Source organism: Suricata suricatta, chromosome 3, assembly GCF_006229205.1.
Source record: "Suricata suricatta isolate VVHF042 chromosome 3, meerkat_22Aug2017_6uvM2_HiC, whole genome shotgun sequence".
In the NCBI taxonomy this organism is placed as follows: Eukaryota; Metazoa; Chordata; class Mammalia; order Carnivora; family Herpestidae; genus Suricata; species Suricata suricatta.
The window spans coordinates 6,407,434-6,425,049 of NC_043702.1; the positions used below are offsets into that span (position 1 = coordinate 6,407,434).

Here is a 17,616-nt window from a genome sequence, read left to right on the forward strand (position 1 = left end):
TGGAGCCTGTTTCAGATTTCCGAGCCGCTCTCTCTGCCTCTCCCCTGCTCATGGTCTGTCTGTCTCTCTCAAAAATAAATAAACATTAAAGAAAAAAAGAAAGAAAAGAAAGAATTTGAGGAAACCAGTGGTGGATTGAACCTCCTGGATTTAGGGCTCCAGTTAGGAGAGTGTATTAGCGTCACGTTGTTGCTGTAACAAATGAGCACACGCTTAGTGACTTGCAACAATTACAGACGCATCATCTTTCAGGTCTGGAAGACAGGAGTCCAAATGGATCTCACTGGGCTAACGTCAAGGTGTCAGCTGGGCTGCTTTTCCTCTGGTGGCTCCTGGGGAGAACATTTCCTTGTCGTTTCCAGCTCCCAGAGGCCACCCACATTCTTTGCTCGGTGGCTTCCTCCTCCCTTTTCAAAGCCAGCAATGGTAGCATCTGCAAATCTCTCTCTGCCCCTCTTGCCTGCCTCTTACAAGGACCCTGGTGATTACCCTGGGAGGGGGTGGCCACACAGCAGTGGCCAAGTTGGAGATACACACCCTGGCCTGTGATTTGAGCATCTGTGGTGTGTGCCAGGTTCTGCAGGGTCAGAGAACCCCACCAGGTGGGGTTCGGAGTGGGGGCTGGCCAGCTGTAGCCCCAGGAGACCTCAGCTTGGCATAGAGTCAAGTGCTCTGACCATTGGACCTGCGCATCCATCACCCCAGGGCTGGGGGCATGTGGGTGCTTGGCCTTTGCTGGAGAGAGGAAGGGGTCAGTGGATGCACAGGAGTCTTTGTGGACTTCACTGTGGACTGGGTGGGCGCAACCGCCCAGGTGGAGCCCTGGAGGACAGAGCTCTGAGGAGCAGGAGGGTGGCACCACCTGAGGCACCAGCTGAGGCACCAGCACGGACCCAATGGTCGGTCTAAGCTGGAAGCGACCACCAGAGCCCTGTCAGGAGGAATAAAAGGAGAAGCTGAGAGGGACAGAGAGCATGGACTCGGGGAGGGGTCAGAAACACAAAGAGATCCAGGCTCTGGGGAGAAAGCGCCAGTGCTGCTGTGATTTGGGGGGTTGGGCAGCCCCCAGTTAGGTCCTCGAGGGTCTCCTTGGTGTGGGGAGGTCCTAAATGCCCACCAGCCATCCGGTACACACAGGATGTGCCCTACAAACGGCCCAGCCAGGTTTGGGTTCTTTATGACTGAAGCTCATGGATTCATGAACACAGCATCGAGTGGCAGAGATGTGGGGGGTGGACAGGAACTTCAGAGAGGAGTGGTCTTCGCCCTATTGGGGCCTGAGGAAAGCTGTGGACAGCCTCCCCCTCCCCCCCGCCCACCCTCCAAAATGTGCCAACACACACCCCTACACTCGGTTTCGGGAGACTGTCAGCCTCACCGAGGTCGAGGAGTAGGATTTGTCGGAACCCCTGGAGGCTTGTCACCACACCCCACTGTCCCCGCCCCAGCCTGCCCAGGGCGGCTGGCTGAGCGCGTCTGGGGGAGAGCCCAAGAGGCTGCACGTCCTATAACCTCCCAGATACTGCTGCTGCTCTAAGTTCGTCCCATTCCGGGAAACCCTGTCACCGACCAGAGAGGGGAGAAAGCCTTAGATGGGAAGACAGACGAATTCTGGGGGTCTGGTTCACGCAGGTAATTTCAATTCGGAGTTTCTGGAATGCGGCTCCTCTACTTTGCACATTTACAATTTTTAACATATCCATGTACCATCTGTGCTATTAATATTTTCCACAGATTGGCTTTTTACATTATATTCTCCATTTATTTTCATAAGTTTTAATACCTATGAAATCGCAGGTCTGATGTGCTAATTGGAATTTTTCTAAAATACATAAGCTATGTGACTATTAATTGTTTGACGTTTGGCTGGACTTCTAAAAATCAGCTCCCAGCCCCTGCTTCAAAATCCCCTGGGGCTCGCGGGAGAACAGGGGACTATCTGGATTCATCCCAATCCTCTGAATATTTTATTTATTTATTTATTTATTTTTTTAATGTTTTTTATTAATTTTTGAAACAGGAGAGACAGAGCATGAGAGGGGGAGGGTCAGGGAGAGAAGGAGACACAGAACTGGAAGCAGGCTCCAGGCTCTGAGCTAGCCGTCAGCACAGAGCCTGACTCGGGGCTCGAACCCACGAACGTGAGATCTGACCTGAGCCGAAGTCGGAGGCTTAACCGACTGAGCCACCCAGGCGCCCCTCCTCTGAATATTTTAAATGAGAAATAGGTGAAGGAAGCCAACATGAGTAACTCACTCGCCCAAATCAACACGGAAATCCTGGCCCCGGGGCACCGGGGTGGCTCAGTCAGTTATGTGTCTGACTCTTGATTTCGGCTCAGATCGTGATCTCGCGATTCTGCGTTGACAGTTGGGAGGCTGCTTGGGACTCTCTCTCTCCCTCTCTCTCTGCCCCTACCCCATTCACTCCATGTGTGTGCACGCTCACTCTCTCTCTCTCAAAATAAATTTAAACAACTTAAAGAAGGAAGAGAGCGCCCAGGGCTCTCTCACCTGCACGTCCGCCTGGCATTCTGCTCCTGTTGGCTGTTCCTACTCCCCTCTCTGCCCAGGCACAGGCCAGTGGGGGCTGATCCCGACGTCACACGCCTCCAGACCCCTCAGTCACCTAACCTCCTTGGTAAACCTTGCTCAGGGTCTGAGTCCCCTCCCTCCCACCTGCAGGCCTATGGGGAGATCACAGGACTCACCAGGAGGCACACAGAATGCTTCCAGCACTGCACAGAAGACAGAAGGTTCTAGAAGGAAAAGAGAAGCCAGAGGAGTCATGATTGGGATGATGAGTGATGGTGAGGAATTCCCTCCTGCCTGTTTGCTGGGACACCAGGGCCTAGCACAGTGCTGACCCCAGCCTGTGGGTGGACAGAAGCCACCCACAAGACAAGGACACAATGTACCCAGGTCAACCTCACGTCCTTAGTCAGAGAGCCACAGACAGGGAGGCCAGTGTCGAACCACTGGGAGTGATGCATGAGAATCCCTTCAAACTCGGGTAAGAAAAAAATTTTAAGAGATTTTTATTAGGAAAATACAAGTAACTGAAGGGCCAAACTATCACCCAGTGTGCCGAGGGCTGGGACCCAGAAACGGCAGATGGGAATGCTACACATCTCTCTCTCCCTGGGCTTTCATTCTGTCTGTCTGTCTTTCTCTCTCTCCCTCTCCATACTAGCGGCACTGCTACACCTATATATGACTTGCCCTGGACAATTAAAAATACCTCCCCCACCCCAGGGCCAACCAGCTCAGAGCCCCCCCCCACCCTGCTTTACCGGCCTGGTCCCCATCTCAAGCTCCAGCTCTAGGAGAGTGATTCTGATTGGCTCAGCCCAGCCTCCGGCTTGATTCCTCCTGGGTCAAAGGTCTATTCTTCTGGGCAGCCGTGGCCAGGGGGCTGGCACTAGGGGCACTCAGCATCCTCCCTTCCAGGGCTGGGGATGGAGCAAACTCTCTAGGAAGGGGTTCCAGAACAGGAGGGAAGGATGGCTGCTTTCTGCTAAAAGAACTGGATCCCCAGGGCCATTTTGAGAAGTCGGGTTGGAACTGAGCTATTCCCGACCAGAGGTGCAAGAACCAACCCCCTCCATGCCTCTACCAGTTGTTACACACTGCATGTTCACGTTCCCCCCAAATTCATATGGTAAAGCCCAAAGCCCCAGTGTAAGGACAATTGGAGATGGGCCTTTGGGAGGTAATTAACAGTAGATGAGGTCAAGAAGGTGGGATCCTCATCCTTAAAACAAAAATTTAAAGAGGGGGGTGTGCCTGGGTGGTGCAGTCAAGAAGGTGAGGTCCTCATTGTTAAAAAAATTTTTAAAAAGTTGGGGGCGCCTGGGTGGCTCAGTCGGTTAAGTGTCTGACTTCAGTTCAGGTCATGATCTTGTGGTTCATGGGTTCGAGCCCCGCGTCAGGCTCTGTGCTGACAGCTCAGAGCCTGGAGCTGCTTCGGATTCTGTGTCTCCCTCTCTCTCTGCTCCTGCGACACTCATGCTCTGTCTGTCTCTCTCAATAAATAAATATTTTTTAAAAATTAAAAAGAAAACAAGGTGGGGTCCTCATGACAAGATTAGTTGCCTTCCAAGAAGAGGAAAACCTCTCTCTCCCTTCTCCTGCATCCCCCTCTCTCTCCTGGGCACACCCCAGGAAAGGCCATGTGAGGACATGTCTAGAAGGTGGCTGTCTGCAGGCCAGGAAGAGAGCCCTCAGCAGAACCCCGCAGCCTGATCTCACACCTCCAGCCTCCAGAATGGTGGGAAAAGAAATTTCTGCTGTGGAAGCCACCCAGTCTGTGGTATTTTGTTAAGGCGGCCCGAGCTGACTAAGACATCAATACCGGTCTTGTCATTTTTAGCAGGCCTTTTTATAAATCCTCTAGAATGTGGGCTGGTAGATGAGTTCGCAGCAACTGCAACATGCAAATGGCCCCACAAGGAGAACGCCACAAAGCCCCAGTGTCGAGTGTGCGACTCCGTGCATATAAATATCCCTGTTTGGCTCTGGAAATGACAGGCCCACTTTCAGGCAGCGCCTGCTTTGCTCTGTGACTGGGAACCTGGCTGCCCTGGCCGGCCGCCCTCTGGCTGCGTCCAGCAGACCTTGGCCCACTGGCAGGGCGGGCGCTTGCCAAGGGCGGTGGCCAGCTGAGGCCACTCGCCCAGAAGCAGTGGTCCTGGTCCCCAGCTCCCTCCCTCCTCTTGCTCACAACCTGCCTGAGGACTGGATTTAGAAAATAGTGAAAGAGGGTCAGCTTCCATAAATTAGGTACAAGTTCTCTTAATAAGTAAGAGAAGGCACTGCAGGAGCTCCCTGGGGCTTCGCTTGAGAAAGTAGGTTGAGCCCTCCCCTCCCCCAGACAGCTCCGAGTGACTGCTGTCACCCATGTGCCCAGAGGGGACAGGACTTTCAGGAACTGCCACCAGCCAGTCCCCGGGGACAAGGCATAGATTTCACTCACTGGGACAGAGCCAAGCCTCTGATGATCCGATTCCTTGTTTTCAACCCCTATCCCAGCTTTTGATATGGAAAATTAAAAACATTTTACAATCTTGAATTCTTTTTTTACTAAAAAGGAAAGACAATTTAAACAAGTGGCTCATTCCTTTGCTCTTCCCTTGGAAGGAGTCAGCAGCGCAGCCTCCTTAGGGAGCACCACTGATGGGAGGGTCCCTGACGGGGTGCACCCTGATCTCGCGGAGCGCTTGCCCCACCGCCGCACAAGTGAGAGATGCTCCCCGAGGGAAAGAGAAGTCTGAGGATGGGGTGCTCTCATGTGTGGGACGATGGCAGGTGTCAGAATACGGCCCCCACTTGCTCCGCGGGGCCCCTGAGCAAGGGAGCACGCCGGTGTCCTGAGCCCGGGCCCAGCTCCAAGTCAGACAGAGCCGCGATCAACCGGTGGGTAAGTGGAACCCACCGAGGGCACAATGGACAGTTCAACCCCGTGTCAGCCAGGGGTGGCCCAGCCCCGGCAGACGGGGAGTGGAGGGTCTCCAGAGCCCAAGGAGACCCATCCCCGGAGACTGCCTGGGCGAGCTGGGAGGGCACACCTTGTGGTCCCCTCTGCTCCCGGGTCCCTTGGCTTCAGCCTGACTTGGGCTTTGGGGAAGGCAGAAGACCACCCAACGTTTGTCGGGCTCATCAAGAGATGAGCTGCAGGGGGCCACCCACCCCCACTCCCTAGGAAGCCTGGGACTGGCCGCCATTCTCACCAGATACCCGAAGGACACAGCCAAGCACCTGGCTTGAGCCCCTGCCACCAAAATTCCCTGGGGGTCCCCATGGAGAAGCCACCACACCACGTGGAGGGAGGGGCTTGCTGCACAGGCCCCGGGAGCGGAAGGCTCAGCCCCCAGAGGGAACAGGGCCTTGCTTCCGGCTTTGTCCCCTGAGGTGTCCTGTCTGATGCGCTGCCTCCTAGGCTCATGCTCGGCCTTCCCCCGTGTCCACTGCAGCCACTCCTTTCCTCTCAGCAGCGGGGCAGGGCTCTGCGACCTGCAAGACCCAGGTTTGAATTCGGCCTCGGCCACTCACCGGCTGTGTGATCGCAGGCAATGACGGAGCCTCTCTGAGGAGGACATGGCCGCGGGAGGAGCAGCCAGTTCAGCCCCTGAGGCAGATGAGGCCTCGAGAGAGGGAGCGGGAAGGCCTGGCAGGGGACCCAGGCTAACACACACGTGGGTGTGACACGTGTGCGGGCTGAGGGGCGACACAGAGGCAGGGGGCTGGGGGCCTCGCCCGCATGCGTCTGAAGGAAGGAGAAAGTGCCGGGCGCGCAGCTGGACACTGGGGGCCTCTGGTATCCGACCAGTTTGTGTTCGGAACCGCCCCCCCGTACCCCGCCCATTCCCGGGGGAGCCAGGGAGCCCTGGCGACACCATGGGGATTCAAATGTAACCGCCTCCTGTCAGGAGCAGGACAGCAGAGACACTAAATCTTCTCCAACCCCAGCTGACAACTCACCACAGGGCCGGTGTCAGCTCGGGACACTGGCCCGGGGTGCACCCTGGGCCCGGGAACGCCGGCTGTGGCCTCCACCCCGCCGCTCAGCGTTGCCCCCCAGTGATTTCTGGAAACAGCAGTAAACACAAGCCCAGACTCCTTTTCCAGAGGCAAGAGGATGTGCCCCAGAGGTGGTACTCAAGGTGGGCCCTCCAGACCACCAGCAGGAGCAGCCGAGAACTTGCTGGAAATGCAAACTCTCGGGCCCCAGCCCAGCCCTCCGGCACCGGGAGCTCGGAGGGGGGCACCCAGAAATCTGTGTTCTAACTCCCTGAGGCCCGCTGCAGGGTGAGACCCTCACAGCCAGGAAAACAAAACTCTCCGACGACAGCACGGAACAGACGTGCACCAGTGTAGATGCAGCACACACGCGATGTCACAGAAGTCAGACACGACAGAGAACATTCTGAATGATTCCATTTACATAAAGGACCAAACCAGGCCAAGAGGAATCCACGCTGTTCGAAGTCAGAGGTTACCCTCAGGAGCAGGGCAAGGAAGGGGCCGAGAGACTGAAGTGGCCGTGACCTTTTCCTTTGGGGGCGGGGGGTGCTGGTTACCCAAGGTGTAGACATTCGGCAGTGTGCACACTTGAGATCCGAACACGCTCTGTATTCTACTATGATTACATTGAAGTGTTTCTGTGGGACGCTTGGGTGGCTCAGTCAGTTAAATATCCGACTTCAGCTCAGGTCATGATCTCAAGATTTGTGAGTTCGAGTCCCGTGTCGGGCTCTGTGCTGACAGCTCAGAGCCTGGAGCCTGCTTCAGATTCTGTGTCTCCCTCTCTCTCTGCCCCTCCCCTGCTCACACTCTGTCTCTCTCAAAAATAAACATTAAAAAATAAATAAAAATAAATATATAAACATAAAAAAATTTTTTAATGTTTTTCTTAACTACATGAAAGGCAAAATAGGAGCCCTCTCCCTCCTCCTGACTAGCCCGACTCTTGGTTGCAGCCCCACGGGGACGACCTGGGGTTCCGTCCCTCTAATCCTGAGAGCAGAAAGTTAGGCATTCTTTCATCCTTGGCCAAAAAGGTCTGATGAATTCAACCTGAAAATGGCCTCAACAGACGTCAGAAGAAACAGGCTAGCTAATTAAAACCAGAAAGAGCACATCCACAACTAACGCTGCCATTTTTGGTAAACGCTGTGTCTCCGACCTTGTCTTGGGTTTGTAGATAATGTTTCCAGAGAACAAGCTGCCTCTTTCAACTAATTACCTTGGTGGATATTTCACAAAGGGTTTACCTTGGAAGGGATACCAGGAAGTGCACAAGGCAAGACATTCTGTGGATGTTTTACTCCGGTGTGGGAGTGGGATGGGGGCCAAAAGGAGGATCTCACCTCACCTGCCAAGGAATTTTCCAGGCCAGACGTTTCAAGGCCTTGACACCACAGAGTGGAGCTTTGTGGCTCCATGGCCTATCTGCCGTGGGCTAGAGCGGATTCGCAACAATGTCCCTTCTGAGGAAATCTTGGCCCAGCTGGGGGGACACCGTGGGCTCGTTTCCCTCAAGGATGTCGATTCTCCCCCGCCCGTGTCTCCGCTGAGCCGACAGTGAACACAGAGACAACCACCTCTCTGTGCTTATCGAGGAGCTGCCTCCCACGATGAGTCCGCCAAACCTCCACCAAACACTCCACGGAGAAGATGGAGAATCCGCGTCTCCTTCCAAAACTCCCTCTACAGCCTCCCCTGCTCAGGCAGAAGCCTGCGCTGTGTCACCCTGCAGAATGACTTGTGCTTGGTTGTGTTTTTATGTGAAGCCATCGGTTTACACGGAAGGAGGCACAGAGGAAGTCTTAAGCCCGTTGGCGTGTGTGTGTGTGTGTGTGTGTGTGCAAACCCTGTGGGTCCAGGAGAAAAACCACTGGACTGGATCGAATAAACTGGAGCCCATGCAATACCTGTGACTTCCTCTACAATGCAGGTTCCTGGGATCCACTTCAGTCTCCCTTGGCCCAAAATCTGGGCATAGAGCCCAGGAATCCATATATTGAACAAACTCTTTAAAGTTTAAAAATCACTGCACTAAAACTTCTTCTTCCATAAAAACCCTTGAGAGATCACCTGGCTTAGTGCTCATGCAATTCCTCCTGAGCCCTTGGTCAGCTTTAATCTCCGACTGCAGTAGAATGAGTCACTGACACATTTCCCCTTTTCACCTTGGCTACTAGGAAGCTTAGGCATAATTTGACCACCCCCAGAGCAAAAGTCGTTGTAATAGGAAATTTTTAAACCTCATTCCCCATTAAGTTTTATGTCTCCACTCCTTCATTCTTCTTTCTGTTGTCCTCTTTAATTTATGCTCTGCTGGACAAGTGAGATGTAACTAGAAATAATATTATATTTATAGATGGAAACATTACCGGTATTGATTTGCATAATTCTTAGAAAAACCAGCTACCACACAATGTGTGCCAGCACTGTGCATGCTCACATCAGTCCCAGGACTGAGCTAACATCTGTCCTGCCTACATGATGGTGGAGGAACAGAAGGCCCCGGGGGAAGGCCACGTGCACCACTCATGCAACCCGTACAGGGCCGAACAGGGTTGGCACCCCATTCTCGGTTGGTGCCAATCAACCAAGGTGCTCAGTGCCTCCACTGCTTTCTCCAGCGTGCAACAGCACGATTTGGAAACCGTGGACTCCCTTCTCCAAATGTCCTATTTTCTGACCCCGGGCTGGTGCAGGGGCCTGGCTCCATACTGTCTTGACCTAGTTTTGGCCTTGTGTATCATTTCTTCAAGTAACCTGAATAATTGTGTCTTTCTCTAACCAAAAAAGAGCCTAATGAAAACACCCGTTAGAAGAAACAATGAAAACAAACTAAATCATAGTAACATAAAGGAAATAGAAATGACACATTGTAGATTATGCTAATATGAAGAGGGGGATGTATTACCTAGTTTATTGGAATGTAACACTTTCCAAAACTAGTTGTATAAGGGGAGGAAAAAGTAATAAAAGTAATAGAACCATAATGTCTGCTAGTTTGAAGAAAATATTTAATGCTTTAATTCTGTTGCTGTTTATTTAGGGAATTTAGAAGATTTAAACCCAAATATCTTTTCCCAAACGGCTTACCAGCATTCCAAACTTCTATTGATGCCCCTCTTTTCTAAATTTTATGGAGCTATAATTCACAATCCACACAATTCACCTTTTTAGAGTATACAAGTCAACGGGTTTTAAAGTACAACCACAACACAACCAATTTTAGAACATTTGCATCATCTCAAAGGAAACCCGCCCCCATCGGTGATTCCTCAACCCCATGCCCCCCTGTCCTTCCAGCCCTAGGCAGCCCTCATCTATTTTGCACCTCCATGCGTTTGCCTCTTCTGGATGGTTCTCATACATGAACTCAGACAAGATGTGGGCTTTCTTTCACGTAGGAAATTGCTTTCAAGGTTTGGTTCATGTCATAGCATGTGTCAATATTTAATTTCTTTCGAGTGCTGAATAACATTCCATTGTGTGGACGTATCACATTTTATTTATCCATTCATCAGTTGGTAGGCACTTGGATTATTTCCACCTTTTGCCAATTAAAAAAAAATTTCTGTTTTTTATTTATTTTTGAGAGACAGAGACAGCACAAGCAGGGGAGGGTCAGAGAGAGAGAGAAGGAGACACAGAATCTGAAACAGGCTCCGGTCTCTGAGTTAGCTGTCAGTACAGATCCCCATGCGGGGCTCAAACCCACGAACCATGAGATCATGACCTGAGCTGAAGCTGGATGCTTAGCCGACTGAGCCATCCAGGCGCCCCCGCTTTTGCCAATTATTAATGCTCCTATGAACATTCACGTACAACTTTCTGTGTGGACATACATCTGCACTTCTCTTGGGAGTGCACTTAGCAATGGATTGCTAGGTCATATGGTAATTCTATGTTTAGCCCTTTGCAGAACTGCCAGACTTAAAAAAATATTTTTTTAAATGTTTATTTATTTGTGAGAGAGAAATCCAAAGCATGAGTGGGAGAAGGGCAGAGAAAGAGGGAGACACAGAATCCAAAGCAGGCTCCAGGCTCCAAGTTGTCAGCACAGAGCCCAACATGGGGCCCAAACCCATGAACCATGAGATCATGACCTGAGCTGAAGTCAGATACTTAACTGACTGAGCCACCCAGGCACCCCAGGGACGACCAGACCTTTTTCCAAAAAGCCTGCACCATCGTACACTTCTATAAGCAGTGTGTGAGGGCTCCAACTTCTCCATATCCTCACCAATGCTTGTTATTACCTTTTTTTATTGCAGCTCTCCTAGTGGATATGAAAGAGTATCTCATTGTTTTGATTTGCATTTCCCTAATTAGTAGTGATGTTGAGCAAATTGTCATGTACCATTTGTATAACTTCTTTGGAGAGAGGTCTATTCTTTACCATATTTTGGTGTTATCTAAAACACCATCGTCTAATCCGATGTCAAGAGCATTTCCACCTATGTTTTCTGCTAAGAGTTTTATCGTTTTCGATCTTACATTTAGATATTTGATCCATTTTGAGTTAAGTTTTGTCTACGGTGTGAGGTAGAGGTCCAATGTGTTCTTTTGTATGTGAGTGCTCAGTTGCCCCAGCACCATTGGTGGAAAAGACTATTCTTATCCCACTGAACGGTCTTGGCACGTTTGGCATCTATGGTCAAAAATCAACTGATCATAGGGGTGCCCGGGTGGCTCAGTCAGTTGAGCGTCTGACTTCAGCTCAGGTCATGATTTCACGGTTTATGGGTTCAAGCCCCGCACCAGGCTCTGTGCTGACAGCTCAGAGCCTGGACTCTACTTCGGATTCTGTGTCTCCCTCTCTCTTTGCCCCTCCCCCACTCATGCTCTGTCTCTCCCTCTCAAAAATAAATAAACATTAGAAAGAATCAACTGAGTATAGATGTATGGGTTGATACGGATTCTCAGTTCAATTCCATTAACCTATATGTCTATCCTTGTGCCAGTCTTGATTGCTATCACTTTGTAGCAATTTTTGAAATCAGGAGACATGAGTCCAATTTTATTCTTATTTTTCAGGATTGTTTTCTCATGGGTCCCCAGAATTTCCATGTGAATTTTACAACCAGTTTATTAATTTCTGCAAAGAAGCCAGCTGGGATTTTGATTTTGATCATGTTGGATCAATTTGGGGAGTTATTACCATCTTAACAATATTAGTTCTTCCGATCCATGAAAATGGGATGTCTTTACATTAACTAAACTTCCATAATTTAACTTCGTTCAATAATATTTTATAGTTTTCAGAATATGTTTTGGGCTTTTTCTGTTAAGTTTGTATTCTGAAAAATTTTTGACATCATAAATGGAATTCTTTTCTTAATTTCACTTCTGGTGTGCTCATTCCTACCATATAGAAATACAGTTGATTTTTGTATATTGATCTTATATCCTGAAACCTTGCTGAACTTGTTTATTTCCAACAGTTCTTTAGGGGATTCCCTAAAAGTTTCTAAACACAAGACTATGTCATCTGTGAATAGAGAGAGTTTAACTCCTTCCTTTCCAATCTTTCATTTCTTTTTCTTGATTGATTGTCCTGGCTAGACCCTCCATTACAATGTTGAATAGGACCGAGGAGAGTGGACATCCCTGTCACCTTCCTGATTTCAGAGGAAACCACCCAGCCTTTCATTATTAAGTATGATATTAGCTGTGGGGTTTTCATAAATGTCCTTTATCAAGTTGAAGAAGTTTTCTATACCTGGCTTGTTGAGTACTTTTATTGTGAAGGAGTATGGAATTTTGTCAAATGCTATTTGATGTCAGATGCCTTTTGAGATGATCATATAATTTGTGTCCTTTTTTTCAGTGGTATAGTGCATTATATTAATTCATTTTTGCATGTTAATCCAACCTTGCATTCCTGAGATAAATTCTACTTGGTCATGGTGTATAATCCTTTTATAGATCAGTTTCCTGGTATTTTGTTAAGGTCTTTTTCATCTATAGTAATATGAGATATTGGTGTATAGTTTTCTTGTGATGTTTTTGTCTGCTTTTATAATCCCTCCATCTTTTGTTTGTGATGCCTCTTCTATAAAATAACATTTTTACAGATATGAATTCACTTCTGGGCTGGCCATTCTGTCCCACTGATTGACTGCCTTGGGATAATACCACATTCCTTGTACTATTGTAGCATTCCATGATATTTAGATGAAGTAGACTCTCTCCATCACTTATATTTCTCAAAAAGTTTGAGCTAATCTTCCCTGTCTATCCTACAATGAATTTCATAATCATCTCATAAAACATTCCAATAGGTTTTTTAAATGGGTTTTTTAATTGGAGTGTCACAAAACTATATATTAACCTGAAGAGAATTAACATTTTTGAATTTTCCAATCCAAGAAAAACCCATACTTCTCTAAAGATAAGAGTCTCCTTTCATCTCTCACATTTTTCCTTTATATAGGTTGTGTTTATTAATATGATTATCCTTTGTTTTCTGGCTTTGTCACTCCTATGATCGAAATGTCTCTACTTTCTTGTTATTGTTGAGATGTAGTGTGTGTATCCAGGCTGAATTCTCTGTAATTCCAGTAGTTTCAGTTGGTTCTTTTGGGTTTTCTAGCCACACAAATCATATCACCAGCAAGTTACGATTATTTAAACTTCTGTTCTGATAACATTTGTTTTATGTCTCATGACTTTGGCCAACACCCATGAAACATGGTAATAATAATGAGAGCAGGATCCAGCCTGATTTTTCTAGCATCACTGTTTTTTGATATGCACAGTACTCTTTATCATGATAAATTTTCCTCCGAGTCTCACTTTTAAAGGTCTTTCTTAGAGACTGGTATTTAATTTTGTCACTAACCCACTGATGTGCTATATTGTATTAAGATTGCTTAATGATTATGAAATTGCCTCTTATTTAAACCACTCTGAGAACATTTTAATTAAAGAAGTAGAAGATCTCATTTAACCATTCATTCTTCTTCTGCATCTGATGTTTTGGGGGAAATTTTTGGATTTTTTGAAGGTATGAACATAAAACAGCCTTATTTTTCCCCATTGTCGTGACCAGTTTTCCTCTCCAAACTGACTATCTTGCTGCAGAGCAGGATTCTCGGAGGCCCCTTGGTCTGATTCCATAACTTCTCTGACTCCGTTTTCAGAAGTGATTCCTTTTTTTTTTTTTAATGTTTATTTATTTATTTTTGAGAGTGAGTGCAATCAATGAGAGGGAGAGAGGGGAAGACAGAGAATCCCAAACAGGCTTCACGCTGTCAGCCCAGAGCCACTGCTGGGCTTGATCCCACAAACCGTGAGATCATGATCTGACCCGAAATTAAGAGTCAGATACTTAATCCACTGAGCCAACAAGACACCCCAGAAGTGATTAATTTCTGCATTTAAGATCTACCCTATACTTTTTTTTTTCCTCAAAAGATTTATCTATTTATTTCTGAATAGGTTAATACATTGACATACCTTTAAAAAATTGAAAAAATATTGAACGGTATGTATGTTAAAGTCTCCTTCCCGCCCAGTCCTGCTCCCCATCTACTCAGGCTCTCTCTTCTGATTGTTGATACTAATTTTTTTTAACATTTTTTTTTTCTTTTTGAGAGAGAGAGAGAGAGAGAGAGAGACGGCGTGAACAGGGGAGGGTCAGAGAGAGAGGGAGACACAAAATCCAAAGACAGGCTCCAGGCTCTGAGCTGTCAGCACAGAGCCTGACAGATACTTATTTCTTGTAACTCCTTCCAGAAGTTTTTAGGCACATCCAAATAAATTTGAATATATTTCCCCTTTTTACCCTGATGGAAACACAACATATACTCTCTGCCCTTCTTTTTGTTTTCTTGAGTATCCTAGGATCCTTTCTTTCTTTCTTTTTTTTAAGGTTTATTTATATTGAGGCAGAGGGAGAGCACGGGGGAGAGGCACAGAGAAACTGAGAGAGACGATCCCAAGCAGACTCCAAGCTGTCTGTGCAGAGCCCAATTTGAGGCTCGATCCTATGAACCATGAGGTCATGAGCCGAGGCCGACGCTTAAATGGCTGAACCACCCAGTCACCCCTGGGATCCTTTCTTGATCAGAATTTAGAGCTGCCTCTTTCTTACTTTTACAACTGCATCATATTTCATTGATGGAAATGGTTAGAAATTTCTAACTGGCTGTCAGACACATGCGCAGACCACTCCTCACGCATGTGAGCAGATCCTTGGGCCAAATCCCTGCAGGCGGGGCTGCGGCGTGTCTGTGTTTCACTTTGATAGACATTCCCAAACTGCCTGCACACAAATGGAATCACCAAGATGCTGCCAGCCATGACTGAGGGCTTGCCCCTTGGCCCCACCAATCACTTCTTAAACTTTGGGGGTTTTTTTTGCCAATGTAGTAAGTGAAAAATGGGATCTCAGTGTGGTTTTTGGATTGCTTCTCTTCTTATGAGACACGAGGTTGAAAATCTTTCACAGGTTTCTGAGAGAGATTTGTATTTCATTTTCTGTGAACTGTTCATAGCCATTGCCCATTTGTCATGTGCAAATTTTCCAAAGTTCAACTTCACACGACTCAAAGGTTTCCTTCCCACCGTCTAGCACAGGCTAGGATATTTGGGGGGTGGGAGACTCGGCCTAGAGAAAGCGCCTCACCCTCCGCCCCTTCCTCAGCGGTGGCGTCGGGCAGGATCAGCGAGCTGAGGGTGTCCTTCCGTGGCCGGCTGCGTGTCCATGGTCGGAGGCATCCCTCTGATTCACCTGTCTCTGATGCCATCTCTGATGGGGTATTTGCGGTGGCCTTGGCTTAGAGTTCACCTGCACTCTTCCCCTTTCCTGCCCTCCCCGCCAGAGACCATCCCTCCCAGAGAGGCCACCGTATCTCCCTCTGGTCCTAAAGGGACACACGTGCTCCCAGCCCTTTCTCCAGCTTGAGCAGCCCCCGACCCCCAGCACTTGCTAACCTCTGGGCTCCAGGGAACTTCAAGGAATTCTGGGCCCGTCTTTGCACGGGCTGTTCTGAAGGCCACGAGAACAAAGGTGAGGCCAGCCTGCGTCATCTTCCAGGGCACACCAGGCCACAGTCCCCTCAAGCCTCACAGCATGAAGCCCCCGCCAGGCCCCTGTCTTCAGAAATTCTTCCATGTGAAGCCTACGCTAGTCCCATGTTCAGGGTATCTCAGGCCTCGGGAAGCATGGGGAAGGGGGGCAACAAAAATGACAGGATGCCATAATCTCTGCTCACAGAACCGTCTCCCTGGAGACTTGGAGCCGGGCGTACAGGCTCCACGGCCCCGTGTCTCTGGGCTGGAGCCTCCATTCTTGAAGGAACCCAGGGATTTTTCCAGGGCTCCCTGGGGACCACAGCCCTCCTTGCATGGAACATGGCACCCCAAAAAAACCAAGCTCCTCCCCACTTCCTGCTCATCTTTTATCAAGGTGGGGTGCAGGGAGGGGGCTGCCCGAAGCCGCAGCGGAAATCGGAATAGAGCTAAGCTGTGTCTGGCCTCAGCAGCAATTCCAGAACAGGTGGAAAAACTCCTGCCCCACAGCCTACGACGCTTTCATCACCTGCTCTGAGCTTTCTCCTCTGGATATCTCCCTTCTAATTTTGCCTTTTGGTTTATAAACTATGTGCACAGTTTTTCAAGAACTTTAATGTACATGTCAGTCACCAGCGATGCTTCTTAATCTTAATTAGTATATTTAGTGGGTGAGCCTGCTGGCATTGCTGTAAACTGGATTTTTTTTTTATATTTGGGACATTATTATTTTTTTAATTTGATTCTTAATTTCAGCTTCTGGTGCAATGGTGGCTGTCCCTGGTTTGTTTGTTGTTGTTTTAATTTACATGCAAGTGAGTTAGCATTTGGAGCAACAGCGATTTCAGGAGTAGATCCCAGTGATCCATGCCCTTTGTGTAGCACCTGGTGCTCATCCCGACACGTGTTTTCCCTAACGCCCCTCACCCATTAGCCCACCCCCCCCACAACCCCTCCAGCAACCCTCAGTTTGTTCTCTATATTTAAGAGTCACTCACGTTTTGTCCCCCTCCCTCTTTTTATACTATTTTTTGCTTCCCTTCCCTTATGTTCATCTGTTTTGTAACTTAAATTTCACATATGAGTGAAGTCATATGATATTTGTCTTTCTCTGGCCTGTCACTGGTAGTTTAGTGGGAGCTGGCCGCCCAGAGCACCTCACCCAAGAGTTCACTCTGGCCTCCTGCTGAGGAAGGACAAAGGCTCGACACCCCCCCCCCCCCGCCCCCGCTCCTGCCACGGGCCAGTCAGAGAGCAGGAAAGGGCACATGGCATGGCCATCAAGGAATGGGGGAAGGTTCTATTCTGTCCATGTAAGTCCTGTGGCCCCAGCAAGCCCCTGCCCCTCCAGCAAGCGGGGATAGGCTGGGGGTCCTGGGCGCCTTCACAATTCTCCACACCCACTCTCTCTGACTTTCACATCCTAGTTTCTTGTTGCCTGTTTACACTGAACACCTGCTGTGTGCAGAAATGGTGAGGACCGGGGCGCCTGGCGGGGGTGGGGGTGAGGGTGGGGTCAGTCGATTAAACACCTGATTCTTGGTTTTAGCTCAGGTCATGATCTCTCAGTTGGTGAGTTCAGGCCCTGCATCAGGCTCTGTGCTGGCGGCATGGAGGCTGCTTAGGATTCCCTCTCTCCCTCTTTCTCTGCTTAGGACTCTCTCTCTCTCTCTCTCTCTCTCTCTCTCTCTCTCTCTTTCAAAATGAATAAAGAAACAAAAAAGAAATGGTGAGGACCTCCAAATGATTAAATACTTCATCTTGTTCTCAGAGTCCTTTGGTTCCTGAAGAGCTGCTTTAAATTCCAGAAATCTAAAGTAAAAGGGTTGGGGCGCCTGGGGGGCTCAGTCGGTTGGGCGTCCAGCTTCGGCTTGGGTCATGATCTCATGGTTTGTGAGTTCTAGCCCCGCATCAGGCTCTGTGCTGACAGGTCGCTCAGAGCCTGGAGACCGCCTCAGATTCTGTGACTCCCTCTTTCTCTGCACCTTCCCTGCTCATTCTGTCTCTCTCTCTCTCAAAAATTAAAAAAAATTAATTAAATGAAGTAAAAGGTTTATTATTATTATTATTTTAATTTGCA

At 48.7% G+C, this 17,616-nt stretch overlaps 1 long non-coding RNA gene across 1 annotated transcript; it reads right to left on the bottom strand.

Moving 5' to 3' along the window:
- Nucleotides 1–274: 274 nt before the first annotated feature.
- On the bottom strand, nt 275–6,201 carry LOC115287314. The gene is made up of 3 exons (XR_003906400.1): nt 6,051–6,201; nt 2,711–2,758; nt 275–332 (listed from the first exon to the last, which is right to left on the bottom strand). It is a non-coding gene; the product is annotated as an uncharacterized LOC115287314 (long non-coding RNA).
- Between the last annotated feature and the right edge of the window lie 11,415 nt (nt 6,202–17,616).